Source organism: Triturus cristatus, chromosome 11, assembly GCF_964204655.1.
Source record: "Triturus cristatus chromosome 11, aTriCri1.1, whole genome shotgun sequence".
NCBI lineage: Eukaryota > Metazoa > Chordata > Amphibia > Caudata > Salamandridae > Triturus > Triturus cristatus.
In genome coordinates this window covers 201,959,905-201,980,081 of record NC_140594.1, presented here as the reverse complement: position 1 = coordinate 201,980,081, position 20,177 = coordinate 201,959,905, and positions in this window count along the sequence as shown.

Below are 20,177 nucleotides of genomic sequence, written 5' to 3'. Positions count from 1 at the left end.
CTGCCTTTGGATTGCTCACCTTTTGAATTACCCCATGCACAGCATTCCACTGAAATTTTTCTCCTTAGCTCTCCCACGCCAACGTCACAATGGAACGGCTCCGCATGCGACTCCGCGTGATGTCATCGGAGCAATTCGAAGACCTTGTAGGCGCTCTGATGTCCGTTCCTTTTTTTTCCGTGCCATCGACGCATAGCGGTTTTTACCAGGGCTCTCCATTTCTGGGAGTTTTTTTGTTGCAAGTTTTTTGGTCTTTGTAGCAGCAACCATGGATACCCAGAGGAAGTCTAGATTCAAACCATGCAGGGAATGTGGGGGGTCAGATGTTGATTACTGAACCCCATGAAGATTGTTTGTGGTGTCTCTCGTCTGACCACGAATCGGGGAATGTTCATTATGCAGGCGCATGAACCCCAAGGCTCTAAAGGAGAGAGAGCCCAAGCAGTTTATGGCTAAAGCAGAAAAGAGCAAAACCAAAGGGGATGATGGACGGAGTGTTGAACATTGCAAGCACTCACCCCCAGTCAACTGATCTGGGTTTAATCCATCATCATTCTTTACCTCTCTTCGCCACCCCAGTTCAGACATGGCCATATGCTAATCAGTCTGACCCTGTGCCTCATGGGAATAGTCCAGCCCGAACTGCCAAGCCATGTCTTCCCTGGACCGGAAAGAAGCATCCTGGGACCGGTTTCTGGCTAATCAGCCGTCATCAGCCAGGCTAGCTTGAATCCAGTGGCAAAGTGAGCTAGGGACTCACATCTGGGCATACCATACCAACTTAGGGCGAACAAAGCAAAACCAAAGGGGATGATGGACGGAGTGTTGAACATTGCAAACACTCACCCCCAGTCAACTGATTTGGGTTTAATCCATCATCATTCTTTAGCTCACTCCGCCACCCCAGTTCAGACATGGCCATATGCAAATCAGTCTGATCCTGTGCCTCATGGGAACAGTCCAGCCGGAACTGCCAAGCCATGTCTTCCCTGGACCGGAAACAAGCATCCTGGGACCGGTTTCTGGCTAATCAGCCATCATCAGCCAGGCTAGCTCGAATCCAGTGGCAAAGTGAGCAAGGGACCCACGTCTGGGCATACCCAGCCAACTTAGGGCGAACAAAGCAAAACCAAAGGGGATGATGGACGGAGTGTTGAACATTGCAAGCACTCACCCCCAGTCAACTGATCTTGGTTTAATCCATCATCATTCTTTAGCTCACTCCGCCACCCCAGTTCAGACATGGCCATATGCAAATCAGTCTTACCCTGTGCCTCATGGGAACAGTCCAGCCCGAACTGCCAAGCCATGTCTTCCCTGGACCAGAAACAAGCATCCTGGGACCGGTTTCTGGCTAATCTGAGGTCGAGGTCCCAGTGCAAGTCGCCGACTTCGCATACCTCGAAGTCGTTGAGGGAGCATAAAAAGAAGCAGCGCCATGGATCTCAATGTCATTGATACACCGAAGTTCGGGTCCCCGGCTCCCCGGCGTCATCACAAGGATGAAGTTTCTCCCTCTCCTTCTCCGTAGGTGACTCCAGCACGGTCTCCAGCTATGAGAGGTGTGTCTTCAGCGGCGACTTTGCCGCCAGCTACTCCTTCCCCGGCTCTAGGGTCTCTCGCGCTGCAACCAGAGCCGATTGTGCTGCCTCCTCTAGTGGTCTCAGAACCTGCAGTACCAGATCCTGGGTATCCTGCCTTCCCAACTTCTGGTACGGATCCTTCGCATTTCCTCAATGCAACGTTTGGCTTATTTTCCAGAGCAGCTAACCCTGCTGGTGCACTGGTTTGCACCATGGGTCCCCTAGCATACTCCCTGGGAGGCTTGCCACCTCACTTCCCTCAGGTACCTCTCATGCCTTTTACGCCAGTGGTTCCAGGGAGTTGGCCTTTCACGATGCCGAGATTCTCAACGCTGGTGCAGTCTCTGGAGGGGAGAGTGCTGTTGAACGGATCTGTCGGGCTCCGGTCCGGGACTGGCACGGCCACGTGCCTCTCCTGAAGTCACAGGTGCTACATCTGGGGCAACCTGAGCTCTTTCTCTCTTGAAAAAGATGTGGTGGATGTTATTTTATCTGCCAAGAGACACTCCACTAAATCTGTGTATTCTGGTAGGTGGGACAAGTTTGTTAAATGGAGTGGAGAGAGATCGATTGATTGTTGGCAGGCCCATTTGTCTAATAGTCTGAGTTTCTCTTTTTCCCTGGCTCAGCAGGATTGTGCAGTAGCTACTGTTAAAGGCTACTTGTCTGCATTATTGGCTTTCCTCTGTCTACCAGATCAACCCTCTTAAATCTCCCATAGTTATGAGATTCTTTAAAGGTCTCACGAAAAGGTTGCCTCCCACTCCCTTTATCATGCCTCAGTGGGATTTAAATTTAGTTCTCACTTGTTTAATGGGTTCTCCCTTTGAACCTTTACATAGTTATCCCTTAAGGTTCCTAGCGTTTAAGAGAACATTTCTGTTTCCAAGCACTTCCGCTAGGAGGGTGAGTGATTTGCAAGCTCTTATCTAAAAGCCTCCATTTACTTCATTTCATGGGGATAAGATGGTTCTTAAGCCCAGAGCTGCTTGCCTGGGTAAGGTGGTCACTCCTTTCCACCTAGGGCAATCCATCACTTTCTATCCTCCCCCTTCTAAGGAGGAGGAAAGACATAATCGCCTGGACCCTAAGAGGGCGGTCAGCTTCTACCTGGACAGGACTATGGACTTCAGGTCGGACGACCAGCTCTTCATCGGATATGTGGGCAAGATGAAGGGCAAGGCTGTCCACAAAAGAACGCTGTCTAGGTGGATCATCCTCTGTATCAAGCTCTGCTACGCCTTGGCCAAGAAGGATCTTCCTGAAAGTATTCAAGCTCATTCTACCAGAGCTAAGTCTTCTTCTTCGGCTTTAGCTAGAGGTGTCGCTGTTGTAGACATCTGCAAGGTGGCAGCTTGGGCCTGCCTCCACACTTTTGCAAAGCACTACTGCTTCGACCCAGAGGTGAGGAGGAATGGATATTTTGCACGTTCTGTACTGCAGGATCTTTTGGTGTAGGCAGGCACCCTCCGCCAACAGCAGGACTGTTTGGAGATTCAATTCAAAAGGTAAGGAATCCATAGGCAGATGTATCCACCAGAAGAGCAAGTTACTTACCTAATGTAACCCTTTTTCTAGTGGATACAGTATCTGCCTGTGGATTCCTCACTGACCCACCCGCCTCCCAGTTGCCTGCCTGGGTATATATCGAAAAATAATTGATATATATTCTATTGTTGAAATAATGTGACACTAGGAAATGTTATGATTTTAAAGTTCCAGTTTTAGTTATGTTATGTATAATTGTGAAAAGGTTGGTTTGCCTCGAAGGCATGGAAAAAATGGGTGGAACAGACGTCAGCATGCCGACGAGGTCGTCTTATGGCTCCGATGACATCACGCGGAGTCGCGTGAGGAGCTGTTCCATTGTGACGTCCTCGTTGACGAGGGAGAACTAAGGAGAATAGTTTCTGTGGAATGCTGCACATGGGGTAATTCAAAAGGTGAGGAATCCACAGGCAGATACTGTATCCACCAGAAAAAGTGTTACCAAAGGTAAGTAAATTGTTCAATAGTACTAATGGATATCGGAGCAAAATAATTTTGCAAAGGCGATCCTACAAGATCTGGCGGCCTGGAGCAACAAGCTAAATTTAATACCACTGTGTCAAACAGGGTTTCACCGAGGGATGGTAACAGAGCTAAATATGCTGGTTTTATCAAGCCTGATATTAAAAACTCTCAAAGCATAATCCAATCTTTATACAAGCTTTATTGACTGAAAATCAGCATTCGATTAAATCTCATGGAAGCAGCTACGGCACAGACTTTCTAAACTTTCAATTCCATCTCTCATCCTTAAGACAATCCAGCATTTATATTCAAACACCTAGGATAGAATTAAGTTCAGGAATCAAGGGGCAATTTCAAAGAAAATTCCAACTTCTAATGAACTCAAACAGGGCTATGTTTTAGCCCCCGTCCTTTTCAACGTGTATATGGTGGGTTTGAAAGAAGCTTTTCATCTCTGATGCTCCATAAATGGCTCAATTATATCTGCCCATCCTACAGTACGCAGATGGCTTGCTTCTGATGAGTAAGACCCGAATAGGTTTGCAACCCCTAAGATCATTTTGTAAATCAAATTACTTGGAAATCAATCTAGACAAAACAAACATAATGATAGTGGGTCAACCAAGATCTAGGGAACAAGGTGCATGGTTCATAAACGCTCAGAAAACAGACCTTGTCACATCCTACAAATATCTGGGCATTACGTTTGATAATCTGCAAAAGCCATTGAACTAACAGTTGCATTCAGGCCGTTGCTTGGTCCGGTGCTCAAGGTAATCCAAAGTAAACTGAGGCAGGTGGTCAATGTTGATCTTGCAGTACTCCGAGCCGGAATAAGAATATTGTTCAGCACAATAATAGCAAACGTTTACAGAAAATGTTCTCCCTACCCATGTATTCTGCTCAGAGCCAGATACACCTGGAGTTTGGCCTTTGTTAAATTAATGCACAAAATAAAGGCCTCAAACCAAAGCATGCAAAGCTATTATATCTTGAAGGAAATCTCAAACAACCTCCACAAAAGCGCCAGTCAATGAATGAAACTACTTACAGATTCATCTGACCAGTTAGGGTTACAGGATCCTTGGCATGACCCAAAGAAATCATAATCTTTTACCTCCATGGCCAAAAAATGCTTTGCTCCTGGAGGATAAAGCTACTTTCAGCTCTGGTTCACACGCTTTGCTTGACATCAACTCCTATAAGCTTTACATCAACTCCTATAAGCTTTACACCCTCAACAATACTGTAGCCACCCATTCCCATTCCAGGAGGCTTCTGATCCATAGATTTGATGTCCTGTCTTCAATGCACTGCGCTCCCCATGGGAGTGGACTTCTTCAGCGAAACCTTGCACTTACTGCAGTTACCATCATGAGCCGACCGGGAATTTATTGTGTCCTTGTGCTCGGGTATGAAAAAGATGGTGAGAGGTGTGGCACAGCGGCCAGAGCGGCTGCTGCCGCAGCGCGGGATCACGGTTAGATCCCTGGCGACGGCGGCAGCTGAGATCAGCATCATGTGACTGGGCAATAGCTCACTTAATTTCCCCGAGGGCCCCCAGCGCCTTGAAACCTCAAGGGGTGATATGTCTGCACCTTACAAATATATTATTATTATAGAGGAGAAAGTTTGCTTGCTCATATCATTATCTAACATCTTGCGAATGAGTTCCTGTCGTCAGGCTGTGATCATCAGCAGGGAGCCTCTAACATGCAACTCACCTGCCGATTCATCAAAGTCTTCATGGCCATCGACAAGTGCAAACAGTTGTCAGAACTTGGGCAACCACTGAACTCGTGAGGAGAACAGTGTGGAATGGCAGTCCAAAACAGGATCTTAATGACGAGCCCCACCCCCTTGACCTGGCGTCACTTCATTGCGACGTGTAAACCATCTTGTAGCACTTTGAGGCCAAACCACACTTGAATAGTCTTGCACTTTTTACCTTGACATTCATAGCTGCTTCATGTCTACAGGCAGGTTGCTCCCCACGCCGCACAGCTACACCTGACTGCCCGTGTTTCCCGCTCGTTGCTGCCACGAGTTTGCGCCGCCAGGACCCTGTGTCCACCCCCCCCCTTGCCCAATTTCCTTTTTCTTGCCTGTCCCCGGTTCGGCTGCTGTTGCCTGCCGTATTTTTGCTGTTCTGCAGTTTTTTGTTGCCTTTTTACTTTTTCTGCCTCTCTCTGCCCTTTTTCCTTCAGTTGCCCGCTCCCTCACTTCCCTTTCCCACTGCTGCATCCCCTGCGGCCCTCGCTCGCCCATTCGTCCCCCACCCGCCGCCCAGCTGCTCCTCCCTCCCACCTCCCCTTCTTAATGGAGGCCGATGTGCGGCCACGCTCAGTGGGCGCGCCGCTGAAGCGCCGAAGAGGCGCTTAAGGCAAGCCCATCTGCGCCCATCTGCGCCTGGACCGTGCCCAGCGCCAGTCCATCTGGTCCCCCTGAGCGCCATGACACCAGATGTCGCTACGATGCCAACCTCCTCCACGCACTCAACGCCGGCCGATCATCCACCTGCTTCCAGGCCACCCCAAAGCTCACCCACGGACCTCTCACCTGCCGAAACTGCTGCTTCACCAGCCAGCGAACACCACCACGTCCTGCCCCTCCCACCAGGGCAGGTCACAACCACCTCAGATGCATACTACTCAATACTCAACACCCGCTCAGTCCACAAGCACGCCGTCAAACTCTGGGACCTACTCGACTCATACTCCCGAGACGTTGCCTTCCTGACGGAGACCTGGAAGAGCCCTTCATCGGCACCTGACATTGCCATAGCCATCCCGGATGGCTACAGGATCACCCGCAGGGACCGCACCAACAGACCGGGAGGAGGAATCGCCATCTTCCACAAGAGTGCCCTCAGAATCTCGACTACCACCGACGACACCCTCAGCACCGCCGAAAACCAGCACTTCCAGATCCACATCGATCCCAACACCACCCTCAGAGGAACCCTCATCTACAGACCTCCTGGACCCTGACCACAGTTCAGCGACTCCATCACAGACATCGTCGGACACAGGCCCTGGCCTCCACAGACTACATCCTCCTCGGAGACCTGAACTTCCACCTCGAGAACGCCAATGACAGCAACTCAACCACCCTGATCGACAACCTCGCCAACCTCAGACTCAAACAGCTTGTCACGACTCCCACCCACTCCGCCGGACACACGCTCGACCCCATCTTTTCCGCCAGCAACCATGTCTCCTTCAGCCACACCACCGAACTACACTGGACTAACCACCGCTGCATCCACTTCGCCTTCGAGAAACACACCACCCACAACCAGCCTCAACGAATCCCACGCCACAGCTAGAACAAGGTCACCGATGACCAGCTAATAACCACCCTCGCCCGAGACCCACCAACCGACCCCACCGACACAGCCACCCGCAACTTCAGGCAATGGATTGACGACTGCGCCAACACTCTTGCCCTGATCAAGAAACCCTCAAACAGATGCACCGACAGAAGGGCCAGCTGGTTCACTACCGACCTCCAGGCATCCAAACAGACCTGCCAAAGACTTGAAAAGAAGTGGTGCCACGAACAGACACTGGACAACCACCCTGCCCTCAAGACCGCCAGCCGCAAGCACCACCAACTCATTTGAACCGCAAAAAGGACCTCCCTCAAGGAACACATCAACAACGCACACAACAGCAAAGAGCTCTTCAACATTGTGAAGGAGCTCGCCAACCCCAGCTCCAGCTCCAATGACATCCCGCCATCACAAGACCTCTGCGACTCTCTATCCACCTTCTTCTACCGCAAGATCGCAGACATCCACGACAACTTCAACACCCAGACCCCCGACACCGCCGACACCTCAAACTCACCGCCCCCCAGCCGCACCAGCCTCCTGCTCTCCTGGAACCACGTCTACGACAACGACACCATCAAAACCATGAACACCGGGGGGCGTGGCTTGCAGCCAAGCAAGATGGCCGCAACCTAGTTGGGCTCCGGGGACGAGATCGACTCCCCTAACATCCGTAATCCATCCGTGCAGTGATCCGACCCCAAAAGTCCCGGAACGGACAGCGGACATATAGCGACGCCGCCTGATCCGACTCCCGGATCCCTCGGACGCCTGGGACGGAATCGGTGAGGCCCGGAGATTTGCGGCCTACCTCGGCGCGTTCGACCGGGGCCTCGAGTGGCAGGGGGACCCCGGGCGGAGCACGACCGGGCCGGACCGGCCCTGAGGCGACGGCGGAGGTTGGGCGACTACTGGTAGAACCGACGACAGCGCGACCGGATGGAGCCGGGGCAGCATTGAGACGAGTGACTGGAGAGGGCTGCACAACCGTGCCTGAAGACCCCGATCGGCCCACACCGAGAGACCTGATTGAGGCGTCGGGGCTGAGGCGCGAACTCCACTGCTCATCCCGGAGGCCTGGGACGCGCTTCTGCGGGCTGCTGCCTGGCGCCGGTGGCGCCGGTGGGGCTCCCCCGGGTACCCACTACTAGCAGTGACCGGTGGGGTGAACCGAGAACTGTGGCCCTGCCCTGCGCCGGACCCTGCTGATCCGTGCCACCCCCAGGGGAACGACCTGGGACGGAGACAGTTTCCCGGGCTGCCTGAGGGGTTCGTGGCCTGACCGGGGCGCCCTGCTGCACCGACTCTCCATTGCTCTGCGGGAGTGGAGTTTGGAGGCATCACCCATCAGCGCCATGAGCGGGAAAGGAACCAAGGGGCACCAGCAAGGCAAGCTGGATAAATTCGCCTACACCAAAGAGTCCGCAGTGCCAGACCGCAGCGGCCGCGCCGAGAAGATGGCGGCGACCAACGACACACCAAAGGTAACACTGGAAGACATTATGGCGGCCTTAACGCAGGTACAATCCACGGTGGGGTCGATTTCTACGGACGTGTCCCTGCTTCGCGCGGACTTTCAGAATATGTCCGCCAGGGTTGCGGAGGTGGAGCAGGTAACGGAGACCCTAGCGAAAGACTCAAGCTACCTCTTGCAGAAGGTGTCTCAGTTAGAGTCGGAGAACAAACGTATGGCGGCCCGGCTGGACGACCAGGAAGGACGCTCCCGCCGCAATAACGTGCGCATTACCGGGATTCCCGAAAGTGAGGGACACCCAGCATGGACCTCTATGTTGAAGAATTGATCAAATCCAAGTTACAACCCCGGGGCCTCTCAGCATTTTTCTCGGTGGAGCGAGCCCATAGAGTACCAGGAGGGCGACCGAAGGTGGGGGCACCTCCGAGGCCCGTCCTGGCCCGCCTGTTCAATTTCCGAAACAGGGACGCCATTCTGCAAGCGGCGCGGGTGGCACCGCCCATCAGTCTCCAGAACTCCACGGTGTCCTTCTTCCCAGACTATACGGCGGCGGCGGTGGCGGCGCAGCGACAGAGCTTCGTGGAGGTCAAGAAGAAGCTAAGGGCCCGAGAATTCCATATGCAATGCTCTTCCCGGCGCGTCTCCGTGTTGTGGCGGAGGGCAAGACTCTCTTCTTTAACACACCAGAGGAGGCTCATGACTGGTTGGAGGGGTGGCGCCAAGCTAGTAACGCGGGACGCTTCAACCGGGGGACAAGGCGCCCCGGGAATGCGGAAGATCCTACTGGACACGACCGGCGAACGGAAGAGGTTGAGGAGGAACCTACCGGATGACATAGTGGCTTGTATTATCCCCGAAATGTAGTTCGAGACTGACCTCCGGGGGACCGCTGCTGATGTATTGGCCTCGTATCAGCTGTTTTGGGACATGAACGATGGGACCTGGGGATAGGGGAGGTTCTGGTCTCCCTCGGACTCCACGCTCCTTAAAGCGCAAGTACTGGTTGGGGTCGCACTACGCATTATCCGCATCATGCTTTGTCACTTCTCCCAACCGCCGTGAAGTCAGGCTTGCTGAGTGATGTATCCCCTGACACCAATTTGACCCCGGTGCGGCCCCTCTCTCTACTCACATGGAATGTTCGGGGATTGGGAGATAAAATCAAACGGGGCCTGGTCCTGCACAGTATCAAACGGTGTGCCCCGGCACTGGTCTTACTCCAAGAGACCCACCTCACGGGCACTGCTACTAGAGCGCTGGACAGATGGGGATATAAGATGGTGGTGCATTCTGATTTCACCTCTGGGTCCCGGGGGGTTGGCATATTGATGCGTAAACAGTCCCACTCAATCGTGCTTAGTGTAAATACGGACGGAGCCGGGCGTTTCGCCGCTGCTCACCTTCAATGGGAAGGGCGGCCCTACAACGTAGTGTCGGTCTATATCCCACCCGGGTTACATGCTGAGGCGCTCCCGGCGCTTAGTGAATTTCTACTTACGCTACCAGAGGGAGAGGTGTTAATTGGGGGTGACTTTAATGCAGTGATGAATGACCACATTGACCGATCTCCGCCTCGAGCGAGGGGCGGGGGAACGACCCGCCTTGCGGGCTTCACGGCGGTGCTCGGGTTCACAGATCTCTGGCGATTGTATCACCCGGGGAAGCGATCCTACACGTACCACTCCGGGGTACACGATAGTCTAACCCGTATCGATCACTTTCTGGGCTCCCCCGGTTGCCTTCACAATATTGAAAGTATTGACATCAGACCTAGGGGCATCTCGGATCATTCCCCGATCCTCTTGCAATACAATAGCTACCACCTGATGCGCCGCCGCGTATATCCGATACGCCCCAGCTACATGCGACTGCCGAAGATTAGTAAATCCATCGCACAGGCGACAAAACTTTACTTCCACGAAAACGCCGCTTCGGTCGACTCCCCCACGATTCTTTGGGAGGCGTACAAAACGGTGGTGCGGGGCCAGGCAATGGCCGCCATCACAGGTTATAAGAGCACGCAGACATCTGAGTTGCAGTCGCTGGAGCTTGCGCTCCGGACTGCGGAGGCTCGCCAGGCCGAAACCCCCTCCCATGAAACCTCGCATGACCTGCGAGTGACTCAGGTGAAACACAAGGAGCACCTAGCAGAGCGTGTCAGACAGCGACTAGAGGCCTTGAGGCACACAGTCTACGACGTAGGCGATAAAACCGGCAGGCTACTGGCGTGGCTGGACAGACGCGACAGCGGAGCCCGGTGGATTGCGCAGCTTGACACTGCCGAGGGGTCGAAAACGTCAGACCCACGAGAAATAGTGCACACCCTGGCGATGCATTTTCGAGAAGTGTACTCCCCCCAATTCCTCCATGTCGGTGGAGATGGCCTTGACATATATCAGAGACCTGCAGATGCCCAAGCTCTCCCCTGAGGCTAGAGAGACCCTGGAGGCCGAACTCACGGTAGAGGAGCTACAGGCGGCTATTAACGCGTTGCAGCCCGGTAAGGCGCTGGGTCCCAACGGCATCCCGATTGAGCTGTATCAACGGCTGCCCGAGATGCTGGCCCCACACTTGCTGAATATGTACACGCACGGCCTGGAGGCGGGGGAGCTCCCCGCGGACCAGCGAACGGCCACTATCGTGGTAATACCGAAGCCGGGTAAGCCGGCGGATCAATGTGCCTCCTATCGTCCCATTTCGCTGATCAATGCAGAGGTCAAGATCCTTGCGAAACTGTTGGCCCTCCGACTCACGCCTCATTTGGCTGGCATAGTGCACCCGGACCAGTCGGGCTTTATGCCTGGGAGAAGTACCTCCCACAATTTGAGGCGCTTACATGGTGTGCTGGCCCGAGTGGACCGACTGCAGGAACCGGCTGTCATTCTCTCCCTTGATGCCCGCATGGCATTCGATATGGTGGAATGGCCCTTTCTCTTCGCGGTATTGTCACATCTGGGGTTTGGGCCGAAGTTCTGTGCCTGGATCCGACTCCTCTACACCAAGCCGCTGACCCATGTCGCGGCCAACGGGCATATGTCGGAGGATTTCCCCCTGGGGCGGGGTACGCGTCAGGGCTGCCCTCTCTCACCGCTGCTTTTCGCCCTAGTGCTCGAGCCGCTCGCGACTTGGATACGGTGGGAGCCCATGATGCGGGGCCTTCGCTGGTCTGCGGACTGGGAAGACCGCGTCTCCCTCTACGCGGATGACATACTGCTTTACTTGTCTTCCCCTAGGCGCTCCTCCTGACATTGCTTGACATCTGCGAGGTATTCGGCCGGGCATCTGGCTATACGATAAACTGGTCGAAGTCAGTCCTCCTGGTGCTACGGGGCCCCCCTCCTCGACTTTCGGAGGGATGCCAGATACAAGTGGCGGAGGGGTCGTTCAAATACCTGGGGGTGCACGTTACATTGGATCAGTTGGAATTTTTCAGGCACAACTTGAGCCCTCACTTGGACCGCCTCAAGCGTGATGTGCAGCACTAGGGAGCGTTGCCCTTGACCCTGGTGGGGAGGGCGGCGCTCTTCAAAATGATGGCCCTGCCGCGGTTTCTTTATGTGCTGGAGAATACTCCATATCCGGTGCCGCCGACCTACTTCCGCGCGGTAGCAGCGCAGGTCTCCAACCTACTCTGGGGCAACAAACCGGCACGCATTGCACAAGCAAAATTAGTCCGTGGGTGGTACGATGGGGGAATTGCGCTCCCGGATATCCAGCTCTATTATTGGGCGGCGCAGCTCAAGGTGATCAACCAGTGGCTCCATGCGCCTCAGTCGGACCCTGCGTTTAAGGCGGATAGGGATGTACTGGGTGAAAGGGGTATGCTAACCCCTCTATATGATGCCCGGCTGGCCCCGCAGCTGATCGGCCCTCTGAGACAGACTGTATCTATCTGGCATGCGGCGCAGGCCAGGTTGGGTTGGCGGGGAGTCCTGACGCAGCTTACACCTCTCTGGGATACCAAACGGCTGGGACGTCTGAGGGACAGCAAGGGCTTCGACGCTTGGGACACCATCGGAATCTCGGTGATAGGCAACGTGTGGCACAATGGGGAGGTCGTCCAATTCGCGCGCTTACAACAGCAATATGAGCTGGCTCCCTCAGAATGGTTCCGATACCTCCAGATGAAGCATGCCCTGACGGCACAGTTAACCCCAGGAGTGCAGGTTCCGGAGGCATCCCCGCTGGAGGACAGGTTGTTGACCGAGTACATGCCAAAGAGGGCGACGTCCTTCACGTACCGCAAACTGATCAACAATTTGCTGGACCCTATGGGGCTCTTGCGGGAGAGATGGGCCGGAGAGGTCGGTGATTTTGATGACCCGGACTGGCGTGAGGCATTGGCCTCGCCACGCGAGGCGGGTATACCCTCGAGGCTGCGGCTGGTGCAACTTCGTATTCTACATCGTTCGTACTTCACCAGAAGCTTGTTACATAAACTGGGCAGAGCGCCTCATCCCTTCTGCCAGCGGGGTTGCGGGGAGGAGGGAACCTTCTATCACATTATCTGGGACTGTCCTGTTCTCCAGGTATTCTGGAAGCGAGTGCTGCGAACAATGTCACAGGTGTGCGGGGTGTCGTTGGTGCCTGAGCCCAGACGCTGTTTGTTGAATGTGTGGGAGCCCACTGATCTCAATCGTCAGGCGCAGGGCTGGGTGACGCTGGGGAACATGACGGCCAAAAGGAACATAGCCCAAGAATGGGGAGCGGTGGAGACACCGTTGCTATCAATATGGAAAAGAGAGATGGATAGGGCCATGTTTGCTGAGCGCTCCGTATTTATCCGGCGGGGATGTCCTCTAAAGTGGGTCAGGGTATGGGGAGCGTGGAACAAGTATAGGGGTAACATATGTGATCCACCACCTCTTTCAGATGAGGACTCCTCTGACTCGGATGGCTAGGAAGGCCGGGGGGGTGGAAGGGAGGGGGGACGGCAATGTTTGGGCCTACCTGAAGAAATTATGAATCTGCGTGGTGATTTGTCCAATGAACTGTACATATGGTCTGATTCCATGTCCTTTGGTTTTATTTGTTTTGAAAACAATAAAATTTCTTTAAAAAAAAAAAAACCATGAACACCATCCCCTCCGGCTCACCATCTGACCCCTTCCCCTACCACATCTTCAACAAAGCAAGCTCCATCATCGCACCCCATCTCCAGAAGATCCTCAACAGCTCCTTCGAGCCCGCCACCTTCCCGGAGAGCTGGAAACACGCCGAGATCAACGCCCTACTCAAGAAACCCAAGGCAGACCCAAAGGACCTCAAGAACTTCCAGCCCATCTCCCTGCTCCCGTTCCCGGCGAAAGTCATTGAGAAGATCGTCAGCAGGCAACTGACCCACCTCCTTGAGGAAAACAACACCCTGGACCTGTCCCAATCCGGATTCCTCAGCAACCACAGCACCGAAACAGCCCTCATTACCGCCACCGACAACATCAGGACCCTGCTGGACAAAGGCGAAACCGTGGCTCTCATCCTCCTTGACCTCTCAGCCGCTTTCGACACCGTCTGCCACCACACCCTACACACACACCTCCACGACGCGGGGATCCACGACAAAGCCCTGGACTGGATCACCTCCTTCCTCACCGGCAGAACCCAGAGAGTCCGTCCCCCCATTCCAATCCGCAGCCACCAAGATCACCTGCGGTGTGCCCCAAGGATCATCCCTCAGCCCGACCCTCTTTAACGTCTACATGGCACCGCTCGCCAACATCGTCCGATCACACGACCTCAACATCATCTCATACACCGACGACACCCAGCTGATCCTCTCCCTCACCAAGGACCCTGCCACCGCCAAAACCAACCTCCACAAAGGAATGAAGGCTGTCGCCGAATGGATGAAGAACAGTCACCTGAAACTGAACTCAGACAAGATGGGGGTCCTCATCCTCGGCTCCACCTCATCCGCCTGGGACGACTCCTGGTGGCCGGCCGCGCTGGGAGCTGCACCGGCACCCACCAACCACACACGCAACCTGGGGTTAATCCTGGACTGATCATTTTCAATGACCCAGCAAGTCAACGCCGTCTCCTCCTCCTGTTTCAACACCCTCCACATGCTTCGTAAGATCTACAGATGGATCCCCACTGGAACCAGAAGGATGGTCACCCAGGTCCTGGTCAGCAGCAGGCTGGACTACAGCAACACCCAATACGCGGGAACCACGGCCAAACTCCAGGAAAGACTTCAACGCATACAGAACGCCTCCGCACGCTTTATCCTCGACATGCCCCGCCACAGCCACATCACTGCCACCTGAGAGACCTGCACTGGCTTCCCATCAACAGGAGGATCACTTTCAAGCTCCTTACCCACCCTCACAAAGCACTCCATAACGCTAGACCAGCATACCCCAACAAACGACTCACCTTCTACACCCCGAACTGCCATCGTCGCTCCGCCGACCTCGCCCTCACCACCATTCCATGCATCCACCGAACGACCATCGGCGACAGATCTTTCTCCCACCTCGCGGTCAAGACATGGAACACCGTCCCCATCCACCTGCGACAGACCCAGGACCTGCTGACCTTCAGAAGACTTCTCAAGATCTGGCTGTTAGAGCAGTAGCGGCATTCCCCCTCCCCCCGACCCCTCCCTTAGCGCCTTGAGACCCTCGTGGGTGAGTAGTGCGCTCTACAATTGGATTGATTGATTGATTGAATGTGTCTTTTAAATGTGCAATTTCAATAGGTCGAGGTCTTTCATAGATGGTCCCTTGTGTTTTTTTCCCCTTATAACTTTAATAGGTCGAGGATTATAGTTTAAACTAACCTAATTGTGTATGTATCCCTACAATTTCCTCAAAGCCCTATTTAAGCATGAGTTTTGTGGTCTTATTGTAAGATTTTTTTTTACTGCATAAAACAACAGATACTTTTACTCACTTGCTTACACCCTTGGGACCACCTATCGGTAGGGAAATGGTGCCTTCCCAAACTTCTCAGTATCACGCATTCCTTTATGTTTTGCACCAATATTGATATGTTTCAGTAACCTATCACAACGCTTCTTCGCTGAGCCCCTCAAAATTGATACAAAACCTGCTGAACACGCACTTTGAATCACCTGCAAAACAGCTTAGAGATTATAAGGTAATGGGTTTTGTGGAAACTGATGTAAGCACCCCTGCACATTTGTCCGTTAATGGCCTTGAGAGAACCTTCAAGGGAAAGACAGCCACATAGCCAGGCCTCTGGGCTCAGTCTAAGAATTGACATCTGGAATAAAAGAGAAAGGCAGATGTTTGCACTACATAAATTATACGAAAGCACAATAAGGTAATTATGAGCATTCCATCCAGTGTCCCTAGCATTCTCTCTGGGTGGCCACTAATATTTTATGTGACACTTTTTTTTAGTATGGACCAGACCAAAACCTTTGGAACACTTACAAAATAAAATACAGTAATAAAATAACTACATTAAAATGACAGTAATATGTAATAAAACTAACAAAATAGCTGCGGCAAATAGAGCAATTTAGAGGGAAAAGTTTTTAAATTTTCAGCGTGTGGCTACAGCCTTAGGTGTCTGTTTTCAAATGTTAAAGACTATTGTACATGGCTTGGTATATATTGCGGAAAGACGCATGCTATTCAATTGCCATTATGCCTGCATTGATATGGCTCGGTGATTTCCATTCAATTCTACATGGGCGGCATTCTGCTGTCACCAAGTGTCCACTGTTAGTACTACAGGCATGCAAGCAGCACACATTGGCGTGTAAGCATGTGTAAATAATGCAAAGCCTAAATACAGTGAAATTGTCCGAAGGCCTGCTGCGGTTAAACGTATAATTTGGAGACGCATTGTAAGATCTTTTTCAAAGAAGAAAGTAACACTTTCGAGATTCTCGTAAACATAGGAGCAGATTTACGAAGATATTTGGCGATCTCAAACCCTGTGATTTGCAAAATCACTGGGTTTGTGACCACAACGTGCCTATTGAGTACAAATTCCATTTAACGAGTTGGCAAACATTTTTAGTTTCATAAAATAGGTTTCTGATAGAGACTTTTAACTGCAGATTTCTCACCTTTTGAATATTCCCCAGGCATCAGACTGGATTCGTTAACTTTTGAGCACTACCGCTGCACACCAGTTGGTGGCGTGGTGCAGCTCTGCACTGATGCTGTTCCGCTCTCTGGAAATTACATGCATGGCCTATATGGGCGCTACATCTGTGTGTTGCAGTGGCGGTGTGTCCATTGGGGCGCTGGGGCGTTGCCCACTAATGCCACCGCCCCAAATTACAAATAACAAATTCTTCGTTCTACTTCTGACGCTAATTCAAATCAGGAAGTGCTCCTGCGTTTAACCGCAGCAGGCCTTCGGACAATTTCACTGTATTTAGGCTTTGCATTATTTACACATGCTTACACGTCAACGTGTGCTGCTTGCATGCCTGTAGTACTAACAGTGGACACTTGGTGACAGCAGAATGCCGCCCATGTAGAATTGAATGGAAATCACCGAGCCATATCAATGCAGGCATAATGGCAATTGAATAGCATGCGTCTTTCCGCAATATATACCAAGCCATGTACAATAGTCTTTAACATTTGAAAACAGACACCTAAGGCTGTAGCCACACGCTGAAAATTTAAAAACTTTTCCCTCTAAATTGCTCTATTTGCCGCAGCTATTTTGTTAGTTTTATTACATATTACTGTCATTTTAATGTAGTTATTTTATTACTGTATTTTATTTTGTAAGTGTTCCAAAGGTTTTGGTATGGTCCATACTAAAAGAAATTGTCACATAAAATATTAGTGGCCACCCAGAGAGAATGCTAGGGACACTGGATGGAATGCTCATAAAGTGCTCCTGATTGGAATTAGCGTCAGAAGTAGAACAAGGGACGCTGAAGGGTGTGGGGCTGTGGCAGCACTCAGGGTTTGAGTGACAGCGCACTAGACAGCAATAGTGCACATGTTCGGTTTTGGCCTGGTAATTTTTTCGACCAGCCCGAACATGCGCACTAGCCTTCCACTTAGGAGAGCGAGGGTTTCTTCATGCCACAGCCCCCGGTCTCCTAATGGGCGGGGAGCATCCCTGCTCAAGCCAATCCTGGCGCTGCTGGAGCAGCGTCCGCATTGGCTGAGAGGGGTTGCCAGCCACTCCAGTGATGCAGAAGACGCTGAAGGCGCCAACGCAGGACCCCTGGTTTCGTTTTGCTGATTGATTTGTGATATGCGCGTTTCCTTGAAGGTGATTCTCTGTACAAGGCGGAGTCAACACAATGCTTGCGGGTGTAGAGGTGATTTTGTCTCTTATGCCAGACTGCAGGGGGAGTCTGTCTGCTCTGTGCTCGCTGGTGTGTGAGTAGCAGGTCGGTGGACATGTCGTGTTTGTGTCCGTTGCTATAATAAAGGCGACAGCGTAGGTCCTTCCTCCTACCCGCCCCATCCTGTTTCTTCTCCAACCCCCATCTGCCACTTCATGTTTCGTCTCCACGTCCCAATTTATTTTCCCCCCTCCGCACAGACAGAAGCACTAGTCGTTTCAAATCGCTTTTTTAAACCGTACTATTATCCACCCCACCAGGTCACCACCCCTGCCTGATTGCCAAAGCTAATGCTCCCCCTTGGGGAGACCTATTAGTTTCATCAAGGTGTTCTTACTATCAGGCCACAACCATCCTTGTAAAGTTGTCTGCAAGGGCAAAGCGCTGTAATATGGCACTTGGATAGGATCTGTCAGGGCCCTTTTCTGCACCTATGTCTATCGTAACCGCCACAAATAGGCCTTTTCAATCACATTGTAAAACAGTTGAGTGTTGTCACTTGTCATTACGCCTTTGACGAACCTGGATTATGAGTGCTATATTACTTTAGTGATGATTGTCTCCTACCTGGCCACAAGGATTTTTGCGTAGATTTTGGCCTTTGCTTATATTAATTATATGAGCCTGAAATTAAATTAAAGTTTCTATTGGCGAGATAATTCTGTCTGCAAATGTATAAAAAGCAGTCAGGCTAACGGATCCAGGTGCTTTGCAACTAGGCACAGATGCAATTGCTTTCAATATTACTGGTCTGATCACTAGCATAAAAAAATGTTTTTAAGAAAAAGAGACGCTTTTTCTAAGGGTTTTTTATTGTTTGCAGCATATAACTGAACGTAGTATATTTAGCAAGCGATAGTAGGAAACAGTTTTGCTTCATTTTTAAGTATGTCGGTACTATGCTTCTTTGTTTAATTTGCATATGATTTTTTTACTTTGTTCTTGAACCCTAATTTCTTTTTTTTTTTTTTTTTTTTCTTTTTTGAAACCGTTTATTGCACAATGAAAAAGTTACAGGCATGGGCCTACAACCATCCGGCCGGCCGCTAGAGTAGCAAAAGGCATATAACATACATACAGTGAGAGTCTCTTGGCGGAGCAGATTGGCCAATCAGGTGATATCAATAGCGTAGGCCGCATAACTCCTAGCCCACAATACGGTTTCCTTTTGTCAAACAGAACAACACAAAAAAACCACACCCGCAAGGCAACCCGCGATCCAAGTGACAGTACGTGCTCCGTAAATGGGGGATCCTAACCAGCAGCAAAACTCTGAAGAGGGGAATGGGAGTATAGCAGGGACTGGGGAGCCACGTGCCCACGGCTGAGGGAGGGGGTCGGCTAAGGAGATGGGGCTGGCGAGGCTGCCGGTAGCAGTGGCGGCTCACAAATACCCCCACGGTAAGCGTTCCAGGGGCTCCAGATTTTCACCCACGCCCCAGGCTTACCCCTCGCCACATACACTACTTTTTCACGAAACATACACCAATCCATATGTTCTTTCCAGGCCAACACCGCCGGGGGCCTCTGGGATCCCCACAATTGGGCAATGTCACGCTTCGCTATCATGTATCCCAGAGTCACCCACCGCGTCTGTGGGACCGAATAATCATTTGGTTCCCACACATTCAGCAAGCATCTCCTCGCTTCAGGCAGCAGTGCGACACGCGTAACCACACGCAAAACCTCATGCACACCACGCCAGAATCGCTCCACTTTCGGGCACTCCCACAGTATATGCATGAAAGTTGCCAAAGCACCACAGCCGCGCTTACACAATCCGTCAGCAGCAAAGCCCATACGTAGAAGCCTCGGCCCCGTGACGTAAACCCGGTGAAGGATCTTAAGCTGGACGAAGCGAAGGCGAGCCGGGATGGCCACCTCCTTCGGAGAGGCCACCGCGGAGATCCAGTCCTCGTCGTCCAGCTCCAGCCCATCGGCAACCCAGGCCTCGCGGAGGCCAGTCAGCAGGCACGATCTGTCATTGATCAGTTTTTTATATATAAGGGAGATCGTGCTGTCTGGTACATGGCCATCCAGCACCCTGTCCTCTAGGGGGGAAGACTCCGGAATGGACGCAACATCCGGGAAGACGGAGGCCAGCGCGTGGCGAACTTGTAAGTATCGAAAGTACTCACTGCCTTGCAGCTGAAACTCCGTCTGCAGCGTCTCAAAAGTCTTGAAACCCCCCCTCGTCCAGAGATCTCCCACCGTGCTGATTCCGATCGTGTCCCACTTCTCGAAGCCCTTCGATGTCCACAGGGAGCCCAACCTCTCAGACGCATATAGCGGTGACGCCCGGGTCAAACGGTCCTTCCACCCCATAGCTGCATTAGCCGCGTGCCATACACGCACCATGACACGCGTCGGTCCCGTCAGACGGGAGTCGGGCGTGCCAGAGTAGAGCGCTCGATTATAATCGCCACCGGGCAGGAGCATCTTGTCCATTTCAAATGCCGGGTTCAAGGCGGGCCC